Here is a 10,269-nt window from a genome sequence, read left to right on the forward strand (position 1 = left end):
TGATGTAAAATTCTGTACTTTTTAGTAAGGCCGGTATAACTTTTTTTATTTATGTTTTTTTATAATGTATTAAAATGTACTTGAGTATGCTTGTAGTAATACAAATATACTATAAACATACTTGTATTTCAAGTGCATTTTTAATACATTTAATAGTATGTTTTGTTTTGTTTTTCACCAAAGTATATATGCTGCTGTCTTTTTTGTGTGTACTTTATGAATATTTGTATGTACACAACAATATATAATATATTAAAGTTTTCTAGATATCAAAGTGTGTACGTGTGTGTATATACTGAAAAAAGCAGCTTTATAATATACTAGTAGTGTAATGCTAATGCATTTCAAATGAGCTGAAATACAATTGAAATGTACTTGAAGTACATTAAAACGATGCTTCAAATATACTCTAACTGTAGTTCATGAACTTTTCATGAACTTTTAAGAAATACACTTAAATTGCACTAAATATACTTAAAGTGGTTCCAATTTAACACAATTTCAATATATTAAATACATTACAAATAGACTAAAATCCAACTTAAACATATCTTGAAATACACTTAATATACTTAAAGTTGTTTCAAAATAATACATTTAAAATGCACTTAGTATAGTATAATTTAAATATAGTAAGTATGTCTGAAAAAGCACAATTTAAATATATTTATTTTTCACCTGGGTATACAATAAGGTTGAATCTGTCAACATTAGTTCATATACTGTATATATACAGTGGTGGCCAAAATTGTTAAAACACTTGGCATATTTAAGAGGTTTCAGTTGTTTTTGTTGAATTGGCCATTGCAATACCCATAAAACGGACTACCTGTGACAGAAGGAATCTGCTGGAACATTGAAAATGATGGACTGACCCCCCTTCAAAGTCCGGACCTCAACCCCATCGAGCAAAATTGGGGCGAGTTGGAAAATAAACAGGACAGATATATTCTACATTCAAAAGAAAGCCTTTGGCTTGAGTTGCAGAAGGCATGGGATAACATTAGTGTTTAAGTTCTCAGGAAATACAGTATATTGACACTATATCAGAGAAATGTGCTGCTGTAATTGTTGCAAGTGGTGGATATACCAAACATTAAAGTTAAAAGTGGATAAATATTTGGAGGCTGATTTCAGATCTGTCGGGTGTTCTCACAATTTTGGCAATCAATAGATATATTTATTTGTGTGTGCGTGTGTGTGTGTGTGTGTGTCTGTGTATCTGTCTATCTATCTATATATCTATATACAGTATCTATATATCTAGACAGATAGATAGATAGATCTAAAAAATGCTGTAAAAACTGTCTTTTATTGTTAGTTCATTGTATCCAATGCATTAACGAACTTAGCCTTACTAAAGTGTTACCAGAAACAAGATGTGTGTTATTGTGCCGGTATGTGGTTTTGGACATTACAGTTGATTTGAACACTTCAGCTGTGTAGATGCATAAAACATGAGCAGCACTAAAGCTGCCACATAGTCATACATACTCAGCGTGATGGAATTGCATTATTCAGACTCTGTGTCCCATGATGCATTTCAATGCAGTAAAAGTGGGCCAGAGCCCAGCCTTAAAGCATAGTGACACACTGCTGCAGCAGGAGAGGAGAGCAAGAGACCTATATAGGGCGGCACCCCCACCCCACACCACACACACACACACACACACACACACTCATGCAGTAAGATGATGCAGTGTCTCTGACACAGTTTTAGTGAACCACCACAAGATGGAGCACAGCACATACTGTATGATAACATTCAGTTACTGAACTGAACATAACTAAACAGTTCATTGGAACAATGAAAATTTAAATGACAAAGAAAGAGAAAGAAAAAGACAGTGTGCAAGAAAGTAAAAAGAGCTTTCTGTGAATTGCCAACTGTATTTTATTTAACAATAGGAGTAAATAAAATGTTTCTTACCTAAATGGAGATTGATTCGTTTCCATTCATTAGGATGGACAGCAGGTTGTGGAGGGAAGAAAAGAGAAGAGAAAATAATAAAAAAACTAAATTTACATTTCCTGAAGAAAATGTGTTTTGTTCGAAGCACTTACACTGTACGCAATAGTCATACTGATGCTTTCTTTGGCAAACACCATTAATTGAAAATAAATAAACATAATAAATATAAAAGATAAATGAGAGACAAAACAAAATCACACACAAAAGTGCACATAAAAAAGGGATAAAATAAAGCTTAAACCAGAACTCTCTGACAACTGTGACATACCAACTGTAAGAATGGTGTCATCATGATCTCTATTTTGATCAAAACAGTGTGCACTGAGCAACACATGAGTATGTGGGGCAGGTGAGGAGACACACATTTCTGCCTCTGTGCTTAAATCCCTTCAATAGCTTTTCATGAAGTCTCTGCCTTGTGTGCAAATCTACTAGCGTGACAATCAGATTGGATTTCAAAGCAAAACTGGATTTTACTATGGTCTGTCTATGTTTTAATATTTTGCTGTCCATTTTCTCTCACCCTCATACACAGAGGACCCTTCTCACGTGTGCAGCAGTGTACAGCAGAAGTAGGCCTGCCTAAAGCAACAATTGAACCACACATGGGTGAACATTAAATAGCACACAGTGGCTGGCTGGGAAATGTACAGCATTCTGTGGATACAGATCTGCAATACAGACTCATATACGTAGCATTTAACTACATGCATATATTCCATATAATTTTCTTTTCAGGGTTATTCATTCATAACTGGCACTTATAACAACTACTGATAGGCCAAAATCCACATTCAATTAATAAAACACCTTTGCTGGGGATTTTAAGCAGTATATTAACCATCACCAGATCTGATGCTAATTGAATCCACACTAATGTCACCTGAAAATCCCTAAATGAAGCTCAGAATGACACTCGGGTGAAATAATTTGGAAATTCGTCACAGTCTCTCTTTTGCCTTATTATGGTTTAATGTATGCTTATGTGCCGTTTATGGTCCAGTTAAATGCATGACGTGTTACACATTGCAGATGAGCTCAGTGCACAAATGCACAAAAATCTGGCTGTTTAGAGAAAACATTACTATCCATTTGGACCTGTAGACATGCAGACCCGGCAAAAACCAATATACAGTTTACACGTGACAAGACTAAATCATCCTTTATCCTATATAAGAAGCTCAAATCATGAGCCTGGAGTCGTAAAGTTATGCTTAGATATTTGAGAATGATTCAAATAGCAATAAACTTCTAATTTTTAGGTAAATAATATGACTATTTTATGGCAAAGTATCTTAGTGCCAAATGTAATTTAAACAATTAAATGACATTTTTTTTTTTCCTGCATTAGACTTTTCACACTATGCTTAACTCTAACCTAGACAATTTTTACTCTTGGGTTTTGCAAGATTTCACACTGGTAATTTTTAAACTTTGCAACAAGAATCCCTGCTTTAGAGCGAAACTGATGCTAACACCAATGTATTACTAACTGAAGGCAGGTATGACGAGTGTAACTCTAGACTACACTTTAAAGTAATCATTAAAATTTGAACGACTTGAAGGAAAAATGCCATATTACAATCTTATGCTACCTGGACTGAAAGATTGATGACATTGCATTACTTATTTAAAGAGATAACATATCTGAGCCAAGACAAAAGAAAAATATTTTATACTGGAACACTGGGAAGACTGTTGAATGTTGCATGTAGTACTTCCTTATTTCCCATTTAAAGAAGGCACTCAGAGTGTGCCCCTTTTGATAAACTAATTTCATAACATAACTCCTTTTCTAGAACTGAAAGTCACTTTATAAAGCACATAATGCACATAAACAGTACTATTCAGAGTAAATGTTAAAATAAATAGTAAAAATGTATCTCTGTAGAAATAAGTACATGCATGATTCATGTTATACTATGGTTCAAAGGATATATTTATTATTTGAAATTTAAGTTTAAAGTCACCAGTAACAAACTGCATACAAGACAGAATTGTACAATAACAGATAAGAAAGGAGACAGCATGATACAACAGCTTATGCATAAACCCCCAAAAAAGATCTAGAGTACAGAAAGAGAATTGAAGATGAAATCATGATACGTGATTAAAAGAGATAAAAGAGTGCGCATGTGAAAGAATGTAAAGTAAACATCCAAACAAATTGAAATACTATTGATTTCATACTATTGAAAGTGACTAAATCTCCTTGCAAACTGTATACACACACACACACACACACACGCACACACACTTAGAGCAGATCAACATACAATAAAAAATATATTTTTAGAGTTTTTGTTTACAAGTTGTGTAAAAAAATCGTCACATGCTAAATTAAAGCAGAAAAGAACATACAACATTAAAGTGAGGGACTCACTGAAGACGTGCATTATAATAATGAACATTTGTCATTTGTTTGATTAAAGGATTTTCAGTCCAATTTGTTGATAAGGACTTTCTGTATGATTGTCAGGGTCAAACCATCTGGGTTAGAGTTTATGTGGCACTAATAGCTTTGCACGTGTGGCGCTGTGGCCACCCACATGCAACAACATCCCTCTCTTATTCAGCATGTCCAAATCAACAAAGTCAGAGCCAAATCTGAAGTCCCCTTTCCATGAGCCTGTGGTTAAGAATGAATTATATCGATCATCTTTCTGCAGAGTATTGAAGCGGCTCACATCAGAGTAGCCAGGTGGTCCATAGGTAGGAGGAAAAACGGGTAAGTTTGCAGTTGAACGGTACATGTATCGGTATCTACATAATCTCATATAGACCACGGCAATGATGAGCACAAGGAAAAGACTGGACATGCCTGCCAGAGCCATTATTAAATATAAAGTAAGGTCACTGGGTCCATGTGATTTATCCGTGCCACGTGCCACCAGCTCATCGATGATAGGCAAGCCGTCTTCTATGATAATATTGACAGTTGCAGTTGCAGACAAAGATTCAAGCCCATTATCAATCACAGAGACTAACAAGATTTGCTTGATTTCTTCATCTTCTGCAAACGGCCTTAGTGTCCTAATTTCTCCACAGTGCAGTCCAATGGAGAACAAATTAGGCTGTGTGGCTTTTGCAATTCGATAGGACAGCCATGCATTGTGCCCTGCGTCTGCATCAATCACAACCACTTTGGTGACCAGATAATCTGCAGGAGCAGCTCGGGGCACAATATCATGTGCAAGGTACCCATCCAACTGAACTGGGTAAAGAACAACTGGAGCATTGTCGTTCTGATCTGCAATAAAAATCTTGACAGTGCATGTGCTAGTGAACGATGGCCTGCCTTCATCACGTGCCATAACTTGAACATGAAAGTGAGTGGATGATTCGTAATCAAAGGGGCACAGAGTAAATATCTCACCAGTTTCTGCATTGATGGAAAGATGAGAGGCTGCATCTTCTGAAAGAGAATACAGAATTATTGCGTTCTGGCCTTCATCTGCATCATCAGCTCTGACCTTAATAACCAGGGTTCCCTGAGGCTGATTCTCTACAAATTTGATGCTGTAGTCACTGTGTCTAAAAACAGGAGGATTATCATTAACGTCTGTGACTGTTATGGCTATAGTTTTACTGCTGAATAAAGGGAGTGTGCCAGCATCCACAGCAGTCACAGTTATGTTATAGTGAGGACACTTTTCCCGGTCTAAAACTCCATCAATCACAAGCATGAAGTAATTCTTTACCTCTGACACAAGTTTAAATGGCACGTCATCAGATATCTTACATGTGACCTGTCCACTGGTGCCAGTATCAAGGTCATAAATGTGCAGCAAAGCCACCATGGTTCCAGGTGAAGTATCTTCTGGCACAGTAGAAGTAGTTGATTTAACAGCAATAACAGGTGAATTGTCATTCACATCTATCACATCTATTATGAGTTTACAGTGAGATGACTGGCCGCCCCCATCTTTGGCTTGCGCATCCAGCTCGTGAGAACTGGCCTCCTCATAATCCAGTGCAACCATGACCTTTACCTCACCCGTCACGTGGTCGACCTCCACAACCCCCCTCGTCTTATCAGGCACGTGACTGAAAGAGTAACTAATTTCCCCATAAATCCCATTGTCTAAATCTGTTGCATTTAATTTAAACAACACAGTGCCTCGAGGTGAATTTTCCTGCACACTGACTTTGTACACACTTTGACCAAACACAGGAACGTTATCATTGGCATCCAACACGTGAATGTGAATTGATGTCGTTCCAGAACGAAAAGGTCGGCCACCATCCACTCCACTTAGAGTCAGAAAATTATCAGCTTGGTTTTCTCGATCCAAAGGCTTTTTAAGAACCAATTCAGGATATGCATTTCTGTCCACCTGGGTATTCATTTCCAAAGAAAAATATTAATTCTCACTGAGTTGATAATGCTGAACTGAATTAGCTCCTATGTCAGGATCGTGAGCACTTTCAAGTGGAAAACGCCTCCCCAAGACCATTGACTCCAGTAGCTCCAGCTCAATCTGACCATTTTCAAACGTCGGACTGTTATCGTTGATATCCTGGATGTCTAAGAGGAGACTGTAAACTTTGATTTTCCAGGAGCAGCTGGAATTGCAGGACGCACGGCGCAGACTGCACACAAAGCTCCTCACGGTCCATTCTCTCACTCAACAACAGAGAGCCTGTTTCTGAGCTCAGCTCGCAAAACTGTCGGCTCCCCTCAGCAACAACTTGAGCGTTGCGTCTCACAAGCTCAGTCACATCTATCCCCAAATCTCTCGCCACATTGCCAATGACAGAGCCTCGCTGCATCTCCTCTGGAGCTGAATAACGCACTTCACCGAGAGAGCCCCACATGCAAATGAAGCAGAAACAAAGCTGAAGCCAGACATTGGCCCAAACGCATCTTGTCAAACAAATCATGTTGTGAAATATTAATGGCTATATTTAAATGAAAAAGAAAAATAATGACGATCAAAGCACATTCTGAACAGATCCTCAAATAGCTGGGGCAGACACTGCACTCTGATGACTGCTCCTGTCGGCTTAGATTTGTATTTTCATCTCTCCCTTCCTCTGCACGCCTACAGCACCCCCCTCCCCATCTATCCCTTATTCCTCCCCTCCTCTGCTCACTGTGTAACACTGATTATACTGAATCAGGGCACACGGCACAGATGAGATCACTTGCTAAGCTGTGTGGAACATAAGAGCGTCACCCAGAGACCAAAAGAAAGATTTACAGTCACACCATCCACAAACTTGTGTTACCATGTACAAACAAAATACCACTGGATGTATTTTTATTTTTTATTTATTTTTAAATAAAGAATATAGGAGTATAACTAGTACTGAGAAACTTATATCAATTAAAATAGATCTCAATTTTGATATGCTATGGTTTATTTCAGGGGCCTGAGGAGTACTGAATATCAAGAACAAAACTTTTTGGGGGGGCTAAATCCCTTCTGAAAATTTATGTAACTAGCCACTATTTAGAATTTCATATAAACTTCTAGGTTAAATGGATAGCTCAGTACATTACCTCACAACTATGTCGGATGAACAGGTATAAGTCAGTTTGTAACCTTAACACATGATGATGATAATAATAATAATAATAATAATAATAATAATAATAATAATAATAATAATAATAATAATAATAATAATAATAATAATAATAATAATAATAATAATAATAATAATAATAATAATAATAATAATAATAATAATAATAATAATAATAATAATAATAATAATAATCAGGAGGATTATCATTAACGTCTGTGACTGTTATGGCTATAGTTTTACTGCTGAATAAAGGGAGTGTGCCAGCATCCACAGCAGTCACAGTTATGTTATAGTGAGGACACTTTTCCCGGTCTAAAACTCCATCAATCACAAGCATGAAGTAATTCTTTACCTCTGACACAAGTTTAAATGGCACGTCATCAGATATCTTACATGTGACCTGTCCACTGGTGCCAGTATCAAGGTCATAAATGTGCAGCAAAGCCACCATGGTTCCAGGTGAAGTATCTTCTGGCACAGTAGAAGTAGTTGATTTAACAGCAATAACAGGTGAATTGTCATTCACATCTATCACATCTATTATGAGTTTACAGTGAGATGACTGGCCGCCCCCATCTTTGGCTTGCGCATCCAGCTCGTGAGAACTGGCCTCCTCATAATCCAGTGCAACCATGACCTTTACCTCACCCGTCACGTGGTCGACCTCCACAACCCCCCTCGTCTTATCAGGCACGTGACTGAAAGAGTAACTAATTTCCCCATAAATCCCATTGTCTAAATCTGTTGCATTTAATTTAAACAACACAGTGCCTCGAGGTGAATTTTCCTGCACACTGACTTTGTACACACTTTGACCAAACACAGGAACGTTATCATTGGCATCCAACACGTGAATGTGAATTGATGTCGTTCCAGAACGAAAAGGTCGGCCACTATCCACTCCACTTAGAGTCAGAAAATGATCAGCTTGGTTTTCTCGATCCAAAGGCTTTTTAAGAACCAATTCAGGATATGCATTTCTGTCCACCTGGGTATTCATTTCCAAAGAAAAATATTCATTCTCACTGAGTTGATAATGCTGAACTGAATTAGCTCCTATGTCAGGATCGTGAGCACTTTCAAGTGGAAAACGCCTCCCCAAGACCATTGACTCCAGTAGCTCCAGCTCAATCTGACCATTTTCAAACGTCGGACTGTTATCGTTGATATCCTGGATGTCTAAGAGGAGACTGTAAACTTTGAGCGGATTTTCCAGGAGCAGCTGGAATTGCAGGACGCACGGCGCAGACTGCACACAAAGCTCCTCACGGTCCATTCTCTCACTCAACAACAGAGAGCCTGTTTCTGAGCTCAGCTCGCAAAACTGTCGGCTCCCCTCAGCAACAACTTGAGCGTTGCGTCTCACAAGCTCAGTCACATCTATCCCCAAATCTCTCGCCACATTGCCAATGACAGAGCCTCGCTGCATCTCCTCTGGAGCTGAATAACGCACTTCACCGAGAGAGCCCCACATGCAAATGAAGCAGAAACAAAGCTGAAGCCAGACATTGGCCCAAACGCATCTTGTCAAACAAATCATGTTGTGAAATATTAATGGCTATATTTAAATGAAAAAGAAAAATAATGACGATACATTCTGAACAGATCCTCAAATAGCTGGGGCAGACACTGCACTCTGATGACTGCTCCTGTCGGCTTAGATTTGTATTTTCATCTCTCCCTTCCTCTGCATGCCTACAGCACCCCCCTCCCCATCTATCCCTTATTCCTCCCCTCCTCTGCTCACTGTGTAACACTGATTATACTGAATCAGGGCACACGGCACAGATGAGATCACTTGCTAAGCTGTGTGGAACATAAGAGCGTCACCCAGAGACCAAAAGAAAGATTTACAGTCACACCATCCACAAACTTGTGTTACCATGTACAAACAAAATACCACTGGATGTATTTTTATTTTTTATTTATTTTTAAATAAAGAATATAGGAGTATAACTAGTACTGAGAAACTTATATCAATTAAAATAGATCTCAATTTTGATATGCTATGGTTTATTTCAGGGGCCTGAGGAGTACTGAATATCAAGAACAAAACTTTTTGGGGGGGCTAAATCCCTTCTGAAAATTTATGTAACTAGCCACTATTTAGAATTTCATATAAACTTCTAGGTTAAATGGATAGCTCAGTACATTACCTCACAACTATGTCGGATGAACAGGTATAAGTCAGTTTGTAACCTTAACACATGATGATGATAATAATAATAATAATAATAATAATAATCTATATAAATGGTTATGATGAGTTGTAATTAAAAAAATTAGATGATTCTGCTTTTCTAAAATGTACAATGCCATTAAACAAATATTTAACATAGTCTAAATCAGATTATCTGGTGATGATAGCACTCAAAAAAAACGCGGAACTAATTTCATACCTTATTTTCAGAGGTATTGTCCCGCATAGTCGCTGCATCAAGCCCTTCAAGCTCATCCACAGCAGACTTTTTCAGAGTCAGGTCAGCAGTCAGTGTGCCCTCATTATAAGATCTGACGAACTTGAAGTCACTAGTGCGCGAGCCCGTGGTCAGGTATGCGTCATAATTGTAAGTGCTGCGGAGAGTTCCCGCGTCCTCCACCTCTGCGTAATTTGGAGGAAGATACGCGCTGGGAATGGCTACAGCTCCATCAAACAACAGTCTGGGCTTTCTCCTGCGACAAAACCTCACGGCCAGGATGATGATGATGAAGGTCAGGAAGAAAGTGGAAACGGACACCAGCGCGATGATCAAATAAAACGT

General features: G+C 38.1%; 1 pseudogene; it reads right to left on the bottom strand.

Annotated features, from left to right (window-relative positions):
* Window positions 1–4,370: 4,370 nt before the first annotated feature.
* LOC107588305 (protocadherin gamma-A12-like) lies at window positions 4,371–6,926 on the bottom strand (annotated as a pseudogene).
* Between the last annotated feature and the right edge of the window lie 3,343 nt (window positions 6,927–10,269).

Source organism: Sinocyclocheilus grahami, unplaced genomic scaffold (assembly GCF_001515645.1).
Source record: "Sinocyclocheilus grahami isolate Dianchi unplaced genomic scaffold, SAMN03320097.WGS_v1.1 scaffold102.1, whole genome shotgun sequence".
NCBI classification, from domain to species: domain Eukaryota; kingdom Metazoa; phylum Chordata; class Actinopteri; order Cypriniformes; family Cyprinidae; genus Sinocyclocheilus; species Sinocyclocheilus grahami.